The 16,612-nt window shown below is 33.3% G+C and overlaps 1 long non-coding RNA gene across 1 annotated transcript; it reads right to left on the bottom strand.

The window, feature by feature from the left end:
* Nucleotides 1-902: 902 nt before the first annotated feature.
* LOC146905114 (uncharacterized) lies at nucleotides 903-3,324 on the bottom strand. The gene is made up of 2 exons (XR_015019402.1): nucleotides 2,906-3,324; nucleotides 903-1,140 (listed from the first exon to the last, which is right to left on the bottom strand). It is a non-coding gene; the product is annotated as an uncharacterized LOC146905114 (long non-coding RNA).
* Nucleotides 3,325-16,612: the final 13,288 nt, after the last annotated feature.

Below are 16,612 nucleotides of genomic sequence, written 5' to 3'. Positions count from 1 at the left end.
AGCGCATGAGATCCTTGTAGTGTATTACTACTCTAATGAGTTGATAGGTGAATGAGAACTTATCTGCAAGTGAAACCTGGTTGATGTGAAATTTGAAATTAAGGGAATACTATGTTTCAAATTTACCATTTACCAGGTTTTTTTTGCTTATAACTTCTCTAATGCCTGTGATAAAAAAGAAACGTTACTTAAAAGATCGTGATAGCAAGCTGTCTTAATCATTCAAAATTGTGTAGCAACTGTCTTCTCTAAGGCTTTATCTTGAAATATTTAGTGCTAATGGCTATTTCATGCTATCAAATACTTTATTAATAACATTATTAAACGCAATAGTATATTCACTATTTGATGCTTTATTTATTTATTGAATATTAAAATCAACCTACTCAACAATCTTCTCCTTTGCAAACCCAATATTATTGTTCGAATATTTATGAATGAAATCCAAGAGATAATTAGTATAACAGTAGTGATTCCTTCAAAAAAAAAAGTATAACAGTAGTGATTAATTTTTTGGTGGTGGTCGGGGTTTGAACCCCGAACCATGCAAATATTATGCATTGTCCCTACCAACTGAGTTAAGCTCACGAGGACAACAGTAGTGATTAATTAACACAATGATGTTGGGATCAAACACTTCAACGATATTGTCTTCCTCCTTTTACTATTATCTTGTATCTCAACAAATTACCTTTCTAATTGCTTAAAATTAAAAACAGTCTCTTTTTGTTTTGTTTTTTTTACAGTAAAGATAGGATTTTTTTGAATCAGTAAATTTTATTAAACAATCAGATCCCTGCTCAAGACAAACAGAGACCGGTGGAACTGAGAATACAAACAAAAGGCGCCGGTCTGAATCGACCTGCTCTGATACCAATTGTAACACCCATACCAGACGTATCTAGAAAGTCTGGCACGCGCGTTAATATTAGTACTGGATACATTAAAATATACAACAATTAAAAACTTCGAATGAATAATATTTACATCAAGTTACGTTCGTAAAAATCATAATACAATACAACTCATCCATACATAAAAATACATCCTTGATGTCCATAATGTCCTGCAGCTTTACGAACGAACTCTTGAAGTAATATCCATCCGGCTCCGCACATACATAATCATCATCCTGCTTATCTGAAACAAATAAGGATTGGGATGAGACATAATGTCTCAGTGAGTTCCCCTAAATCCTAGGCTATAGGCAACCTCAAGGGGAAACCTACGGTCACCACGTGTCTACATTACAACCTGACGGTTGATTATACGTGTGTGGGGACATGCATACTTAGACGGTAGTGCATATTAGGGCCGTCATAGTCATATCTCACTTGTTATAGGCTTCTCACCTATACATGTCATGGCGGTCGAGGGGGAACCTAAAACCGCATTGCCAAGATTACACTTTATGTATCGAGGCCTAATCCTAACATAATCATGACACGATGCTAAACCGGACGATTAGGGGAACTTAAGATCGTCATCGGTATCATGTTCATAGCTTGCTATATACATAACTTATACTTGTCTTAAAGCATCTAATGCTCTTATTCCCATACATAATCGTACCTGAGTTCATACATGTTCATAATCATAATCGTAACATACATAAACGTACTTAAGTTCATTCATATTGGTTAGCGTTGAACAAACAATGTTATCTTGATTCATTTTACGGATAGTCCCGGGTGGAGTAACCCCGAAATCAATCCCATACATGACCGATGTACGTACATCGGACTCCCTCGGTGTCGTGCGCGTCCCTTGCGGCTTGAACCGTTCCCCTTAGGTCGAGAACCTCCCGTATCCCCCTGGCGTGGATAACAAGAGACACGAACACCTACGTCTTGCTTACTCAGTGACATGCGGGTCCCTTACGGCTTGAATCGTTCTCATAATGAGAACCCCTTGTATCCCCCTGATGTGGATATCAAGAGACATGTCACCTACAATTATTAAATCATAGTCTTGTCGTGCATATAAGTTAAACATGTACATACTTGATTGTTTACCTCGGAACCTTAATCGAACCGATTAGTGGTAAACTCTTACTGGTTCATATTAATACCTAATCATGGTGGAGAGACTAACTAGTCAAACCACGGCTTACGTACTTGCTAAATCATACTAGCTCTTGTGCAAAGAGATTACACTTCGCGTCTTATCATTCTAGGGATTCTTGCTATATTCTAGTTCTCGACTAGCTAAGCCGAGGCTCTACATACATTCCCTTTCTTAGTTCATTGCTACCCCATCATGCTTAAACTCTCTTGAGTCATCTTCGTGACCCATGTTAAATTGCCATGATTATCGATTCAAGTTCTATGGATGATTGGTACATTTTCTATTAATTCCGAGGACCCAAAATGCCATAACCCAAGTAACAAACCATTTAGAAATTCTAAGTTTTAACCAAGACAAGTTGGTTCCAGTTGTAAAATAGGTGAAAACAGTAAAAATATACGTCAACACGATCGCATCGGACCCCCACACGACTGGCCCCAAGCACCCGAGCACAAAACAACACAAAAGTTGCCCTGTTAGGGGCGCCTGGCGCCAGAGAGTGGGCGCCTAGCGCTGGCCTCTCTGACTTTGGGCGCCTAGCGCCCTTGTCCAGGCGCAGCGCTGCGAACCTGCGTGTTTCGGCTGCGGGTTCGTGGCATTTTCGACCCAAAACTCCAATTTTTGATCTCCTAAATGTACCAACTCATTCCAAACATTGTTAACAAGTTTATGTACTAAAAATAGCTTACAAGAACATATATAAGATCAAGTTCCATGGCAATTTATCATGTAATCACAAGGCATGGCTTTAGGTTCAATAAAATGTCATAGAAGCTAAACTAGCACAAAACATGAATATCCAACCCCAAAGGTAGGTTACTCTACCTATAGAACTCACCTCTAATGTTTGCACTTGACCCCCAAGCTTTCAAGCATCCTCATCACTTCACATATTGAAACTTAGCTTGCTTCCAAAGCTCTAAGTATCACAATCCATACTCTAGCTCTTCAAGCCCACTTCAAATCATCTTTCCTTTAATTCTTGACCAAGAAGGAACCTTACCAAGCTCAAACCATGCTCCAATCATCACCCTATCTTCTTGAGATTCTCTTGGTGATGAGAAGTAAGGAAATCAAACCAAATCCCAAGCTCCCAAGTAACTAAAGACCTTGAAGGAATCTTATACAACATGATTCATGATTTTGGAAGAAGTTTGAGAAGAATTGAGGAAGAGAAAGAGGGAAGGAGGGCGTGTGAGTTCTAGAGAGAGGGGAGAGCAATTGCCAAACTCAAACCCTAGAGAGAGAAAGTGAATGGAAAATGAATGATTTTGAGACCAAATCCAAATAAATATCCTTTGGCGTGAAAATACCACTTTGCCCTTGTCTTAAGCGTTTTTAAAACGACTCTGATATTTTTCCCGTATTATGCTGACATGTCATAAAATATCTCCCACTACTTACTTTCCATGAACTTTCGTCCTCTGATAAATTTAACAGATAAAATTTCCATTAGCTGACGAGCGGGATGTTACACATGACTTGTCAAATTGATTGAACAGTTTGCGTCATTCATATTTAATAGCTCATCAGACATACCTTGATAAAAATTTAACGTATAAATTATGTGAAATTCAACATGAATTCTTCAATCGGACCTTGTTTATGATATTCATGAAGCATCTAAATTTGACCTTATAAAGTTTGATTTTCAATGATCAATTAGTTGTCATGCATGAAATGGTAGAGTAAGAAACAAAATCATGGCTTTGCAAAAAAAGAAATACACTCAATTTAAATTTAAAAAATGTAGGATGTCAAGAGAGGACAATTAGTTCACTCACTTGAATTATTAAGTGTGAAGATCTATTTAGTGGGTGATTAATATGTATCTCTGATGACATTCTTTGATCCTGCTCAAACCATGAATCTCATAACCAATCTCATCTAAACTTTCATAAACCAAAAAAAAAAAAGGAATGACCGATAATCTCATAAAAAAGAAAAGAAAACAACAATTGAAATTAATTTATTTGTAAAAAAAAAAACATTTGATTTTTTTTAGGGATAATATTTTTTTTTGATATTAATTTAATTAAAATGTAACAATTTTTATTTTTATTATTATTATTATTATTATTATTATTATTATTATTATTATTATTATTATTATTATTATTATAAAATAAAATAAAAGGAAAAAAGCATGGAAGGATTTTATTCCATACTTGTAGCCTGTAGGTAGCTCAGTAGCTGCATAGTGACAATTTGAAAACAAAAAACAAGTCCCACATCGGAACTTTATTAAATATAGTGAGTGAGTTTTGCTATAAAACCAACGTATGGCATCATTCATAGTTACACTGTTTAGCTGTTGAGTTGATTGTTCGGGTCCTCCAGCTTTATTAACTGATATATGCCGTTTTCTTATCTGTGTTGGGGTGTTTAAAACTTATAGGATTTCTTTCAGATTTGTCATCCAAGTTCTCTTATAACTTATAGTGCGCCCCCATCTTGATCAGTTGTAAGATTTGTCTATATGCAAAACTTTTTTGGTTCACACATTTATTGCAAATGTGGGTTTATGGAAAATGCTGACCAGGTGTTTGAAGAGAAAGATCAAGCCTGTTATGTCTCAAACGACATGCTGAAAATGTTTTCACTACCTTTGTTGTCCTAGAATTGAATCCAACATTGAAAAAAATAGTGTATGGCTTGACTTTCAAATGAGACCAAAACCACTTAAGATGTTAGGTGTAGACTCATATCTGAATCAAACACGGAGAACACCTCAATATGTTGTTAGGCATGTAGCAATAATTGTGGTTTCTCATGTAGTGGTTATTTTTTTCTCATCTCCTTCGACAATTCTCATGATGGATTTCAGATCATGATTAAAAGAAGATTCAGCATTTGTTGGTTCAAAAACAATATTCATAAAGTACAAGGGAATAGGCTACAATATTCAAAGTTGAAGTTTTTGAACAAGTGACAGGAATACATAGACAATATCAAGCCAAGTGCATTAGAATTTAGAAGAAAGAGTTTGTGAATGGCCTGTGACTCGAAGACTTGTGTTGCTACCAATCATCCGAAGTTCAGAAATATTGTGAAAGCAACCTATGGTTATAAAATTCAGATTACAAAATCTGAAACAATCCTTATGGTCTAACAATTTTTCCAGTATTGAAAATCTAAATGCACTTTGTGTTTTTGTCAATTTTATTATTTTCATTAGAATGGACAAGATGGCAGAGCAACTGACTTACTGACTTACAACAGATTAACAATTCCTCCTAGTTACATATAGTTACATATATATATATATATATATATATATATATATATATATATATATATATATATAACAGAAATATTTATAGGCCCTGTGATAACAATTACTCCAAGTTATGTGGAACAAAACTTACTCTAATAATTATGTAAATTATTAAATGGTTTTTCAAGGAATTTCTGATATTACATTAGTGTATATTTTTTTATGCTAACCCTCCAGTTCTTAGGGAGAAAGGAACCCTAGTTATCCGGAGTTAGGTCGGAAGGTAATTATAGTTTAACAAAGAATTGTTTCTGCCAGAAATCCAATTCGTATTCTCCCAAACGATTCACCAGAAATGTTATTAACTACTTGAATTCAATTACTTGGTTTTGTAATTAATTCATGTATGTTTGTAGATAAAGCGACAAGTATCACACAAATGGGATCGGTATTGTGAATTCAACATAAAAAATTTAACAAACCTAAAAATAATAATTATTATTATATATATAAAGAACTAAGTCCAGTCTCTTGAGCATAACTCAGTTGATAAAAATATTGTATTATATATGTACGAGAGTCGGGGTACAAACTTTTCGATAACCTCGTTTTGCTATCTCTGGAGTAACGCTCACTCTCTTCCCAGACCCTTTGGTAAAATTTTATTTTTACTTTCTTTAGATCTCTATTTGTAGACCCTGCGGCCACATTAACTTTGAGATGCAGAGTGTTTATTCTTAATGCTTATGTTGGATTACGTGCTTTTTCTTAAGATATGTCGGTTTGTTCATACTTGTTCATAAAGTGTGACAGCAGCTTATCATGTTTTGGTCAACACTAGTTTGGTTGATAGGTGTTTGAAACAATGTCTTATAGAAATTTGTTCCTAATTCTACAACAGATATATGCTTATGTTGCCGATTCTTATATATAACATGGATATGTGCTTATTATTCATAAGTGACAAGTTGCTTTGGCTATATAAGATGCATTTATTTTGTTATTATGATATATAGCACTTTTTTAGTAGTTGAAGAATAAGCATTATGAGGGTGGCAGTTATAAAATGAAACTGCATAATTCAATGAACTTTTTGTTTCAAATACGGAAATGACAAGACACTCTATGTATATGAGATTAAACGAACAAATGGAAATAAATGGAAATCTTTAGACATTAGGTATAAGATAATGGTGCCCTTTCATCATGGCCTGTATTATGTTTGATTCCCTGGATTGTGATTTTATTCATTTTTCATAATCCATGCACTAAATAAAATAATCAAACTGTTCATTTTTTTGAAAAATAAGGCTTGGTTACTTTGTTATCTTTCATTTTTTTCATAGTGACAATATGAAAGCAAAAGAAAGAAGACCCACAACGGAAACTTTGTGAAATGTAGAGAATGACCAAGCTATAAAACCAACGTATGAATTACATTAAGTGATATATGGCTTCGCTGTTGAGTTAATTGAATGATGCAATATTAATATATGCTGCATCTCCTCCAGCTATATTCTCTAGTATGCCATTTTATTTTATTTTTTATGAGAATTGGGGGTTGATAATTTATCATGAGTGAGTATATCTTCAAATTTGAAAGTAAATAAATAAGGGAAAGGAAAACCTCTCTTTCTTTCAAATTTGAGATAGATTTACTTTTGATAACTTCTTGAACACCTCATTTTATTAGATCTTCTCTATCTTTAAAGTGAGAATCGTTTTTGGTCTCTAGACCTTATGCATTGAAATATTTTTTTTTTTAAATGTATGGCAAATATGTGTCTTTGAAATTACTCAACAAGTGTAAGTGTTTGAAACAATGTTTATAGATACAGGAGTTCAATCATCATGTGTTTTGCCATGCAAAAAAAGAAAACAGCAAATAAAGATAAAAAGAAAGCCACCGAACCCCCAATACCCCGTCATTTCTCTCTATTTTTCACATTTCTTTTCCCTTCTTTTTCTTTCTCACAACAAGTTCACAACCCTTAACTCAAGTAAGATGTCTTTAGTCATATGTAGTTTTTGATTTAAAACTTATTTTTGTGTTTAGATTAGGTAGGTATTAAAGGAATTTATGGTTTCATACGGTTAGAAATGTTTTAGAATACTCCTCTTAATCTTGAAATCATTATTGATGTTGAGATTGGACAGTTGGGGATATTCTAACTTGGACACCACCTCAAATTAATTTTATTTGGGCACACTCACAAATGACAAAAAATTAAAAGAGAATAGATTTAAGTGATGTGACAAAATAATTTCTCTTGTAATTTTTTACATTTGCGTGTGCCTTAATAAATTTGATTTGGGTTTGTGTCTATGTAAGAATTGCTCAGACAGTTGATACTTAACTTGCTTCTTCGAGAGTGGTTGGAGAGCAAATTAAGTCGATTTAGCATAGCTCTAAGTTGATGGCGATCATTATCACATATTTTAAATATGTTATTTATTGATATTTTGCTTATTTTCTATGTTAAAGACTTTTTCAAAATGGAAAAACACAACTTTTAAACATTTTTTTTCGTCATGGTCAATAATTTTTAAAGTGATCGATGTTATATACTTCGATGGAATTTACTTATAATTTATAACGTAGTGGGTTTGAATTTGAAATTTGATTGTAAGTAATTCGGCACTGGTTTTGATATGTTGTATAACATGGTTTTGAGATGTGTTATTGAAATTTTTTGATACTAATATGTACTTGATTTGAATTTGGATTTATTGATGATTTAAAAAGTAGTAGATTTTCAATTGAGTTTTGATATTACATATTTATACACAAGTTTTAATCCATTGTGAAATATGGTTTTAGAGATGTGTTTTGAAAATCACGGTGTAATGACGACGATCTAGGTGCACCTAGTTACATGATTTCGGTTAGGGAAAGTTACACGTTAGAGCCACCCCTTTGGAAAGACCACCATTAGGAGGAGAGGGCTATCAAAAAGATGTAGGCTCCATGATCGCTAGATTTTATGTTTTATTTTTTTTAAGTCGATAGAAAAGTGCTATCCGTTAGATGGAACTACGGTTAAGAGAAAGATTGCTCTTAGGAGGAAACAACTATCAATGAGATAGATCTAGCTCTCGGTACTTTGATTGTAACACATTTTCACTAAACTTTGATTATTTTGATTACTTTTATTTTATACATGATTTCTATATTTTGTTTAAAGTTGTTGATTTGGTTTTTACCTCTTTATGACATGGGACTTTTGAATAGTCTTATTCGATTCGATGAATTTACAATTTTTTTAATTTTCATAGTACATATTTTTTAAACAACATATTATTAAAAGTTATGCCGCACAAGAAGAACCGCGAAGCCACAAAAAGAAAAATACAACGCGCACTGTATATAAGAGAAAAACCAAACCCAACAACAATCACCAAAAAATACCGAAATGACCAAAGAGACAAATACAAGGCAATTATCTCAATAAACAATCCCTAGGGTTTCCAACACAACTCATAAAATAGACAGGATGGAATATTCAATCTACTTAGACACCACTACCAAGACAAGACCCTAATATCATCAACTATATCATCAATCCCCTTAATACTATCTTTGAAGGTTCTATCATTCCTAGTCTTCCGAATCACCCATAAAGTTGCATGCCAAATTAACAAAAATCCCTTACGAAACTTCTTATTCCTCACCTCTGAGCTCCAACATAGTGCACAAAGAAGTTATGAGAAATAATGAAATAAATATTTAACCACCGAACGAACATATCCCACACCTTAAACACCACATCACAATGTAAGAAGATATGTGAAGAGCTATCCTCACCATCATTACATAAAGCGCGATTTAAATTTGCACCCGGTTGCAAAACATTCCTCCTTGCCAAATTAATTTTTGTTGGGATACGATCTTGAAGAACTTTCCAAGAGAAAGCCACGACCTTTGTAATCTGTTCATGTCATCACAGTTTTCTCATTATGAGGCACTCAGTTATGAAATGGAAATGCAAAGTTCTATGAATTTTTTGTTTCTAAAGAGAAAGCGTGTTCAAAATAGGAGTTAGAAATAGTTGAACTATATAAGACCATACCAACACATTTGAGTTAGAAAATGTTATTAGGTCCTAAACTGTTTTTATTGGCATATCATTGTTATTTGGTGAGGTTTGGAGCGTATGATACACTGTTTCATTTGAAATTGTTATTTGGTGAGATGCAGAAAGGTATATGATTTGCTAAAAAACCAATTTATACAATAAGATAAACTATATATTTGAGATAGTTAATCATTATCTTTTTTGCCTACTGTGCTGGTTGTTCCTGTTGGACTAATGTACTCTAGTATGACTAGTCAAAAAGATAAAATAAAGAGCCAATACTTGTGGAATAAATAACACAATCTAAGGGTCGTGACTTTTTTAATATATAATATATACACATCAATTAATTAATCATCAACTTTTTATATATTGGAAAAAATTATGTGGAATTTAGGACAAATTCTTCAGTTTAACCTTGTAAGAAAAGAAAAAAAAACTAACAACATTGCACTGTGACAGTTTGAAAGCAAAGAAGTCCCACATCGGAAACATTGTAATGCTTACATAGTATGTTGGCTATAAAATCAGCCTATGACATTCGTTATTGTTCATCGGTAGACATTTTAAACATTCTGTATTGGGGTTAAGAACTTATCTCTAATAATCTACATATCTACATTTCAGTTTGAGAGTTGACTCTTATATTCTCAAATTTGAATGTAGGTCATGGCGGATAACTTTTGTCACCCCTCTATTTGAGAGTTGAAATTTTAATTTCACATTTTTTTATAATTTCAAATTCTTTTTTAAGTGACATGCCATTTTTTTTTTTTATTAACGCCTCACAAACGAACATTCGATTTTTGGCTTTCCATTTTTTGGTTAATAGATCAAAGTATTTGTTGGTAATTCTCCTAAGGGAAAAGGGAAATAGGCCACAGAGGTCTTCAAGGCTAACATATCATTTTTGACATTATTATTTGCAATTATTCATTGTAATATATCATGTCATTGTTAGAAGAAACTGAAATGTAAATTTACTCGTTTTATCTTCAATGTTCCTTTGCTATACCTAACAATTGGCCTTTGCATTGGGTACACACCACAAAAACCAGAAGCTGCAATTGAACATTATAGTTTATAGTTCTTATAAAAAAGCCAGCACGTAAATGTGAGCTACAATATAGCTTATAATAATACTAGGGTAATAATAACGTCCTCTCTAGTCCTCTAGTTGCGAAATTTAGATTGTCTTCATTGCAATCTCCAACACCTTCATTGTGTTGAATGTGAAGTGGTGGATTTATTCTCACATTGCCTCTAGATATAACCTATGTAGTGCTTATAAAGTTTGAGATGCTCTCATCTTATAAGTTGATTTTGTAAAGTTGAGTTAAGCTAGGTTATCAAGCCAGGGCATTGAAGGTCATAATGGTGATGACTGCCCTAAAAGTGGCCTGAAGCCCAGCTTGTGCTATTATAAATTATTATCCTAATGATGATGCCAGATTTGATATGGTTCTCAGTTCATTTTGTAAAATTAATGGATTTTAGAACTTCAAAGGTTTGAACACATGTATCTTGGTATAGCATGTACCATGGAACTCAAAATTTCATGTTTGTTTGACAATTCCCAACAGGGCCTACTATCAAACGTCGTTACCTCTGATAAGTTCTTGGTTTTTGTTGAATTCTAGCTGCGTTAAGTTGTTGGTACCAAAAAATTATTTGTAAGTTACATTTTTTATTAATTTAATTTTTTGTTAGGACAAAAAATTATGCAACTGTTAATATTTATATGATCTTCTTGTAATTTGTTTTTTACAAATGAAGCAAGTTATGATATTCAACAATGACAGATAGTTGTCTATTTTATCTTGAATCAAGGTTTTTAGAGACAGAGTTTTCAGGTCATTTGAGACAGAAGTTGAAGTGCCTATCCAGCCAAGCTTATTGAGCTTGTTGGTTTCCTCAAAAGTCTAATAGACCTTGTTATCATAGAAGAAACTTTGTTCAGCTTCCCATTGTTGAATGGTAATCATGTTACTGCTCTAAGAATAAGTTCTTTGTGAATTGTCATTCTCAACATGATGAATTTTCTGATATTAAATTTATTGATTTTTATTAAACATAGAAGAGAATGAACAGAAGAATGTAGATAGCTTGCAGCCCAAGTAATTGTTAGGGGCTTTTTAGTACTTTTAATAGCTTCTTCTTTGTTAGTTAAGTCTGTTACCAAACTCTATATATATAAGAGTGTTGTAATAGTTCAGTTAATAATGAGAATAAACATTTCATTTCATTCATTTTGTTTCCTTGATAATATGGTATCAGAGCCTGGTTGGAAGCAAGCCATGCAAAATGAAATTACTGCTCTTGAACAAACTGGTACTTGGCAGATAGTTGATCTTCCTCCAACAGTCAAACCCATAGGGTGCAGATGGATCTTAGCTTCAAAATCAAGCACAATGCTGATGGATCCATAGAGAGATACAAAGCAAGATTGGTGGCCAAAGGATACAACCAGATTGAAGGACTGGACTACTTTGACACATACTCACCTGTAGCCAAACTCACTACAGTCAGATTCATCATTGCCTTAGCTTCCATCAATCACTGGCATTTACATCAACTTGATGTAAACAATGCATTCCTGCATGGAGAGTTACAGGAAGATGTTTACATGACAATACCTCCTGGTGTCTCTCACTTTCATCCCAACCAAGTTTACAAACTCACCAAGTCTTTATATGGACTCAAACAAGCTAGTAGAAAGTGGTATGAGAAGTTAACCACTCTTCTCCTCTCCAATGGTTACAAACAAGCAGCTTCTGATGCTTCTTTGTTTATTAAGAGCACCAATTCCTCTTTTCACTATATTACTGGTTTATGTTGATGATGTGATCTTGGCTGGTAACACTCTTTTTGAGTTTACTTTGATTAAGAGTGCTCTTCATGATGCTTTTAAAATCAAAGACATTGGCCAACTGAAATATTTTTTGGGCCTGGAGGTTGCACATTCAAAGTCTGGCATATCTTTATGTCAAAGAAAATATTGCCTTGATCTCTTAGAAGATTCAGGTTTACTTGGGTCTAAACCACTTTCCACTCCTTCTGATCCTTCTATTAAGCTCTATAATGATTCTGCACCTTCATTTCCTGACATTTCAGCTTATAGAAGATTAATTGGCAGATTGTTGTATCTCAATACAACAAGACCTGATATCACATATATTACTCAGCAACTTAGCCAATTCCTTAGTAACCCTACTCAAACTCATCATAATGCAGCTATGAGGGTTTTAAGATACCTTAAAGGATGCCCTGGTAAAGGTTTATTCTTTCCCAGAAGTTCATCTCTTCAACTCAAAGGGTACACTGATGCTGACTGGGCTGGCTGCAGAGACACTAGAAGGTCCATATCTGGCCATTGTTTCTTCCTTGGTAATTCTCTTGTTTCATGGAGAACCAAGAAACAACTCACTGTTTCCAGGTCATCTTCAGAAGCTGAATACAGAGCACTTGCATCTGCTTCATGTGAACTGCATTGGCTTACCTATCTGCTCAGAGATTTGGAGGTCACGTGCATCAAGCCACCTGTGCTCTATTGTGATAACCAGAGTGCTATCTACATTGCAGCCAATCCTGTCTTCCATGAACGCACCAAACATCTGGAGATTGATTGCCACATAGTCAGGGAAAAGTTGCAAGCTAGCTTGTTCAAACTACTGCCATTTCTTCCAAAGATCAGCTAGCAGATTTCTTCACTAAATCACTGCTTCCTCAATCCTTTAATCTCCTTTTATCCAAGTTGGGGTTGCTCAACATTTACCAACCTCCAACTTGTGTGGGGGATATTAAACATAGAAGAGAATGAACAGAAGAATGTAGATAGCTTGCAGCCCAAGTAATTGTTAGGGGCTTTTTAGTACTTTTAATAGCTTCTTCTTTGTTAGTTAAGTCGTTACCAAACTATATATATATATAAGAGTGTTGTAATAGTTCAGTTAATAATGAGAATAAACATTTCATTTCATTCATTTTGTTTCCTTGATAATAATTTTTTTGTTTGTAGACAAATTGATAAATATCAGCCGAAATTTAATCACAAGTTTGTGGGGTTTTGAGTTTGAATATGAGTGAGGATGTTCGGTTTAACAATATCGACATTGTCAAATGATCAATAAAAATTTAACAATCATTATTATAAATTAAACGAAACTCAATATCGGCATTGTCTCATCAAACAATGAATTGAGACATAATATGATACAATTATCTTATCATGGCGACCTAATGGACCCTAAAATATTTTTATAATCTATTTGGTGGTGATGATAGGATATAAAACAAGATAAAGATATAATTTTTAATGCTCACGTGATAAGTTGTTTTTCTATTATACTCTTTTGGTACATGCCTCAATAATACATGATAAAATATATATCATATTTAGATGATAAAAGTACCTCTAAAACAATCACATACTTGTTTTTCTATATTATTAACTTTGTAACATCTCCTTTAAAAAAATAACACTTGTAACATCTGTTAATAGATAGATATAAAACGTCCCACATTATAGGCTAGCTAATACCGTAGTGACAAATTCAAAGAAAAGAAAAAAGTCCCACATCGGAAACCTTGTGAAATGTTGAAAGTCAGTGATCTATAAAATCAACATATGACGTATTGTATATTTCATGAGTTGGGATAACATGGCTGGATTTTAGATATGAAAATCTGCCACTATAAGGTTAGAACATGGTTTCAAAGAGGAAAACCTGGGTGATGACAAGGTAAATCCTAGGGGGTGACTCAGGTCATATGTGTATAGGAGAAGAGTTTTAGAGAAGAAGAACAACCTTTTTAGTAACAATCCCATGAAATATCAGACCATACAAGGGCCAGAAATTTGATTAGGTTCACTTTCCTTTGTTGTCCTAGAATCTATCCAACGTTGGAAAAATATTGGATATCACAGGAAGTGAGTTACACCATCAACTATAAATTTCTGAATCAAACACTGTCAGCACCTTAACATGTCCATTTCTGGATGACAGCCAACAAATCATATTAAACTATAAATCTTTAGAGATCACTTCGTAGCTAAAACGAATGTTGGTTCTCATCTCCTCCATTGCGTCTCATGATTGTTTTCTGATTGGATTGCGATTAGAATATTATTGAAGCATTTGTTGGTTCAGAAACCCTATTATCAAGCCAACTGATGAGTTCCAGTTATGATTGCATTATAAGGGAGTTTTTGAATGGTCCACAACTCAAAAACTAATGTTGCTGCTAATGATTGGATGTCAGAAGTACCGCCGAAGTAGGCTATCGTTTTACAATTCAAAAGATGAAACTGTTCTTATGATGTCACAGTTTTTCCACTGTTAAACATATACAATTCGAGACGATTGAAAAAATACACTTGATAGAGGTTAACCGTTAAGAATAAATTCAAAAGTGGAATTTCAACTTATCATGTTAATTTTGTTTCGGGGCATTCTATAAGAGTAAAGGGATTTTTGAAATAACATGGTTGAATTGTAAAGTGAATGCAGTTTGCCAAGTGGTAGGTGCAAAACATGGTATAATCCATTAAGGATCATAATTCAAGTTTAAACTTAATCTTCAATTATAGACAGGAGCTACTTTCATGCAGTCATTACCTCTCATAAATTCTTGGTTTTAGTTACACTCCAGATGAGTTTAGTTCTTGGTTCCAAAAAATTATTTGTAAGTTACATTTTTTGTTAATTTAATTTTTGTTAGGAGAAAAAACTATGCAATTTATAATTTTTATATGATCTTTATGTAATTCGATTTTTAATAAATGGAGCAAGTGATGATCTTCAACAGTGACAGATTGTTGTTGTCCATTTTGTGTGTTAATCAAGGTTCTTAGAGACAGAACTTGTTAAGAGAATGTGTAGAACTTGTTAAGAGACAACACTAGTTAAGAGAACACTACTTGGTAGAACTTGAAGTGTCTGTCCAGCCAAGCTTGTTGAGCTTATTGGTTTCCTCAGGATTCTGTTAGAACTTGTTATCATATAAGAAACTTTGTTTAGCTTGCTATTGTTGAATGATAATCTTGTTGCTGCTCTAAGAAAAAAGTTATTTTCAATTGTCATTCTCACCATGAAGGTTTTAAGCTATAGTCCGTATATGTAAATTATGTAAATTGTTTTTAAAGGTATTTCTGATATTAAATTAATTAATTTCCTTGTTTGTAGACCAGTTGATAAATGTAAGTTGAAATTTAATGACACAACTAGGAGGTCTTGGATTCGAATATGAATGAGGATGTTGGCCTAACAATATGGTCAATTGAACATTTGAAATTTAACAATTATTATTATAAAATAAAATGAAAGGAACCCAATATCGGTATTGTCTCATCAGACATTGAGTTGAGACACGATATGATACAATTAACTTATTATAGCGACCTAATGGACCATAAAAAAAAATTAGAACTTGTTTGATAGTCATGATAGGATATAGAGCCGGATAAAAATGATAAATACAACATATCATGTGTTCGATGCACATGATAACCAGCCAAATAACATTATTTTTTTCTTTTATATTTTTTTGGTAAAACATTATTCGTCCTATTATATTTTTTGGTACATGCCTCATAATTACATGATGAAACATATATCATATTTAGATAGATACAAAATGTCCCACATGGAAGGATAGTCTATACTTGTAAGTAAGCTTATCGTATGGTGACAATTTAAGAGCAAAAGAAAGAAGTCCGACATCGGAAACTTCTTGAAACATAGAGCGTGACGATGCTATAAAACAAACACATGACTTACATTTAGTAACACATGGCTTTGCTGTTGCATCTCCTCCGGTATGCCTTTTTAATTGTTTTTTGAATTTTTTTGAATTGGAGGTTGAGAATTTATCTTAAGTAGCTCAGTTTTATTTGAAAGTACCTCTTTTTCAAATATTACTGAGTCACTTATGTTGATTTCTTGAACTCCTCATCTTATTATCTCTTCTCTATTCTTAGAGTTAGAGTCATTTTTGGTCTTTATAGACCTTTATTCATTGAAATGTTTTATTTTTAAATTAAATGTATTCCAAATACATGTCTTTGGAAATTGGTCAACATGTGTTTGAAACAATCTCTTATTATGGAGACAGATAGTAATTCATGGAATTCAATAATATGTCGATTGTTATGTAATTTGGTCAACACTTGTTCAATAATCTTATGATTTGCCATGCAAGCTAAAGCTTAGGCAGGGTTGGATTACTTATGAAATGCACAGTTTCAAATAAA

This window comes from Medicago sativa, chromosome 7 (genome assembly GCF_051527215.1).
Source record: "Medicago sativa cultivar Bolivia chromosome 7, Bolivia_mono, whole genome shotgun sequence".
In the NCBI taxonomy this organism is placed as follows: Eukaryota; Viridiplantae; Streptophyta; class Magnoliopsida; order Fabales; family Fabaceae; genus Medicago; species Medicago sativa.
Note: the sequence above shows the minus strand (reverse complement) of the source record. Positions and strands in the feature narration are given on the sequence as shown.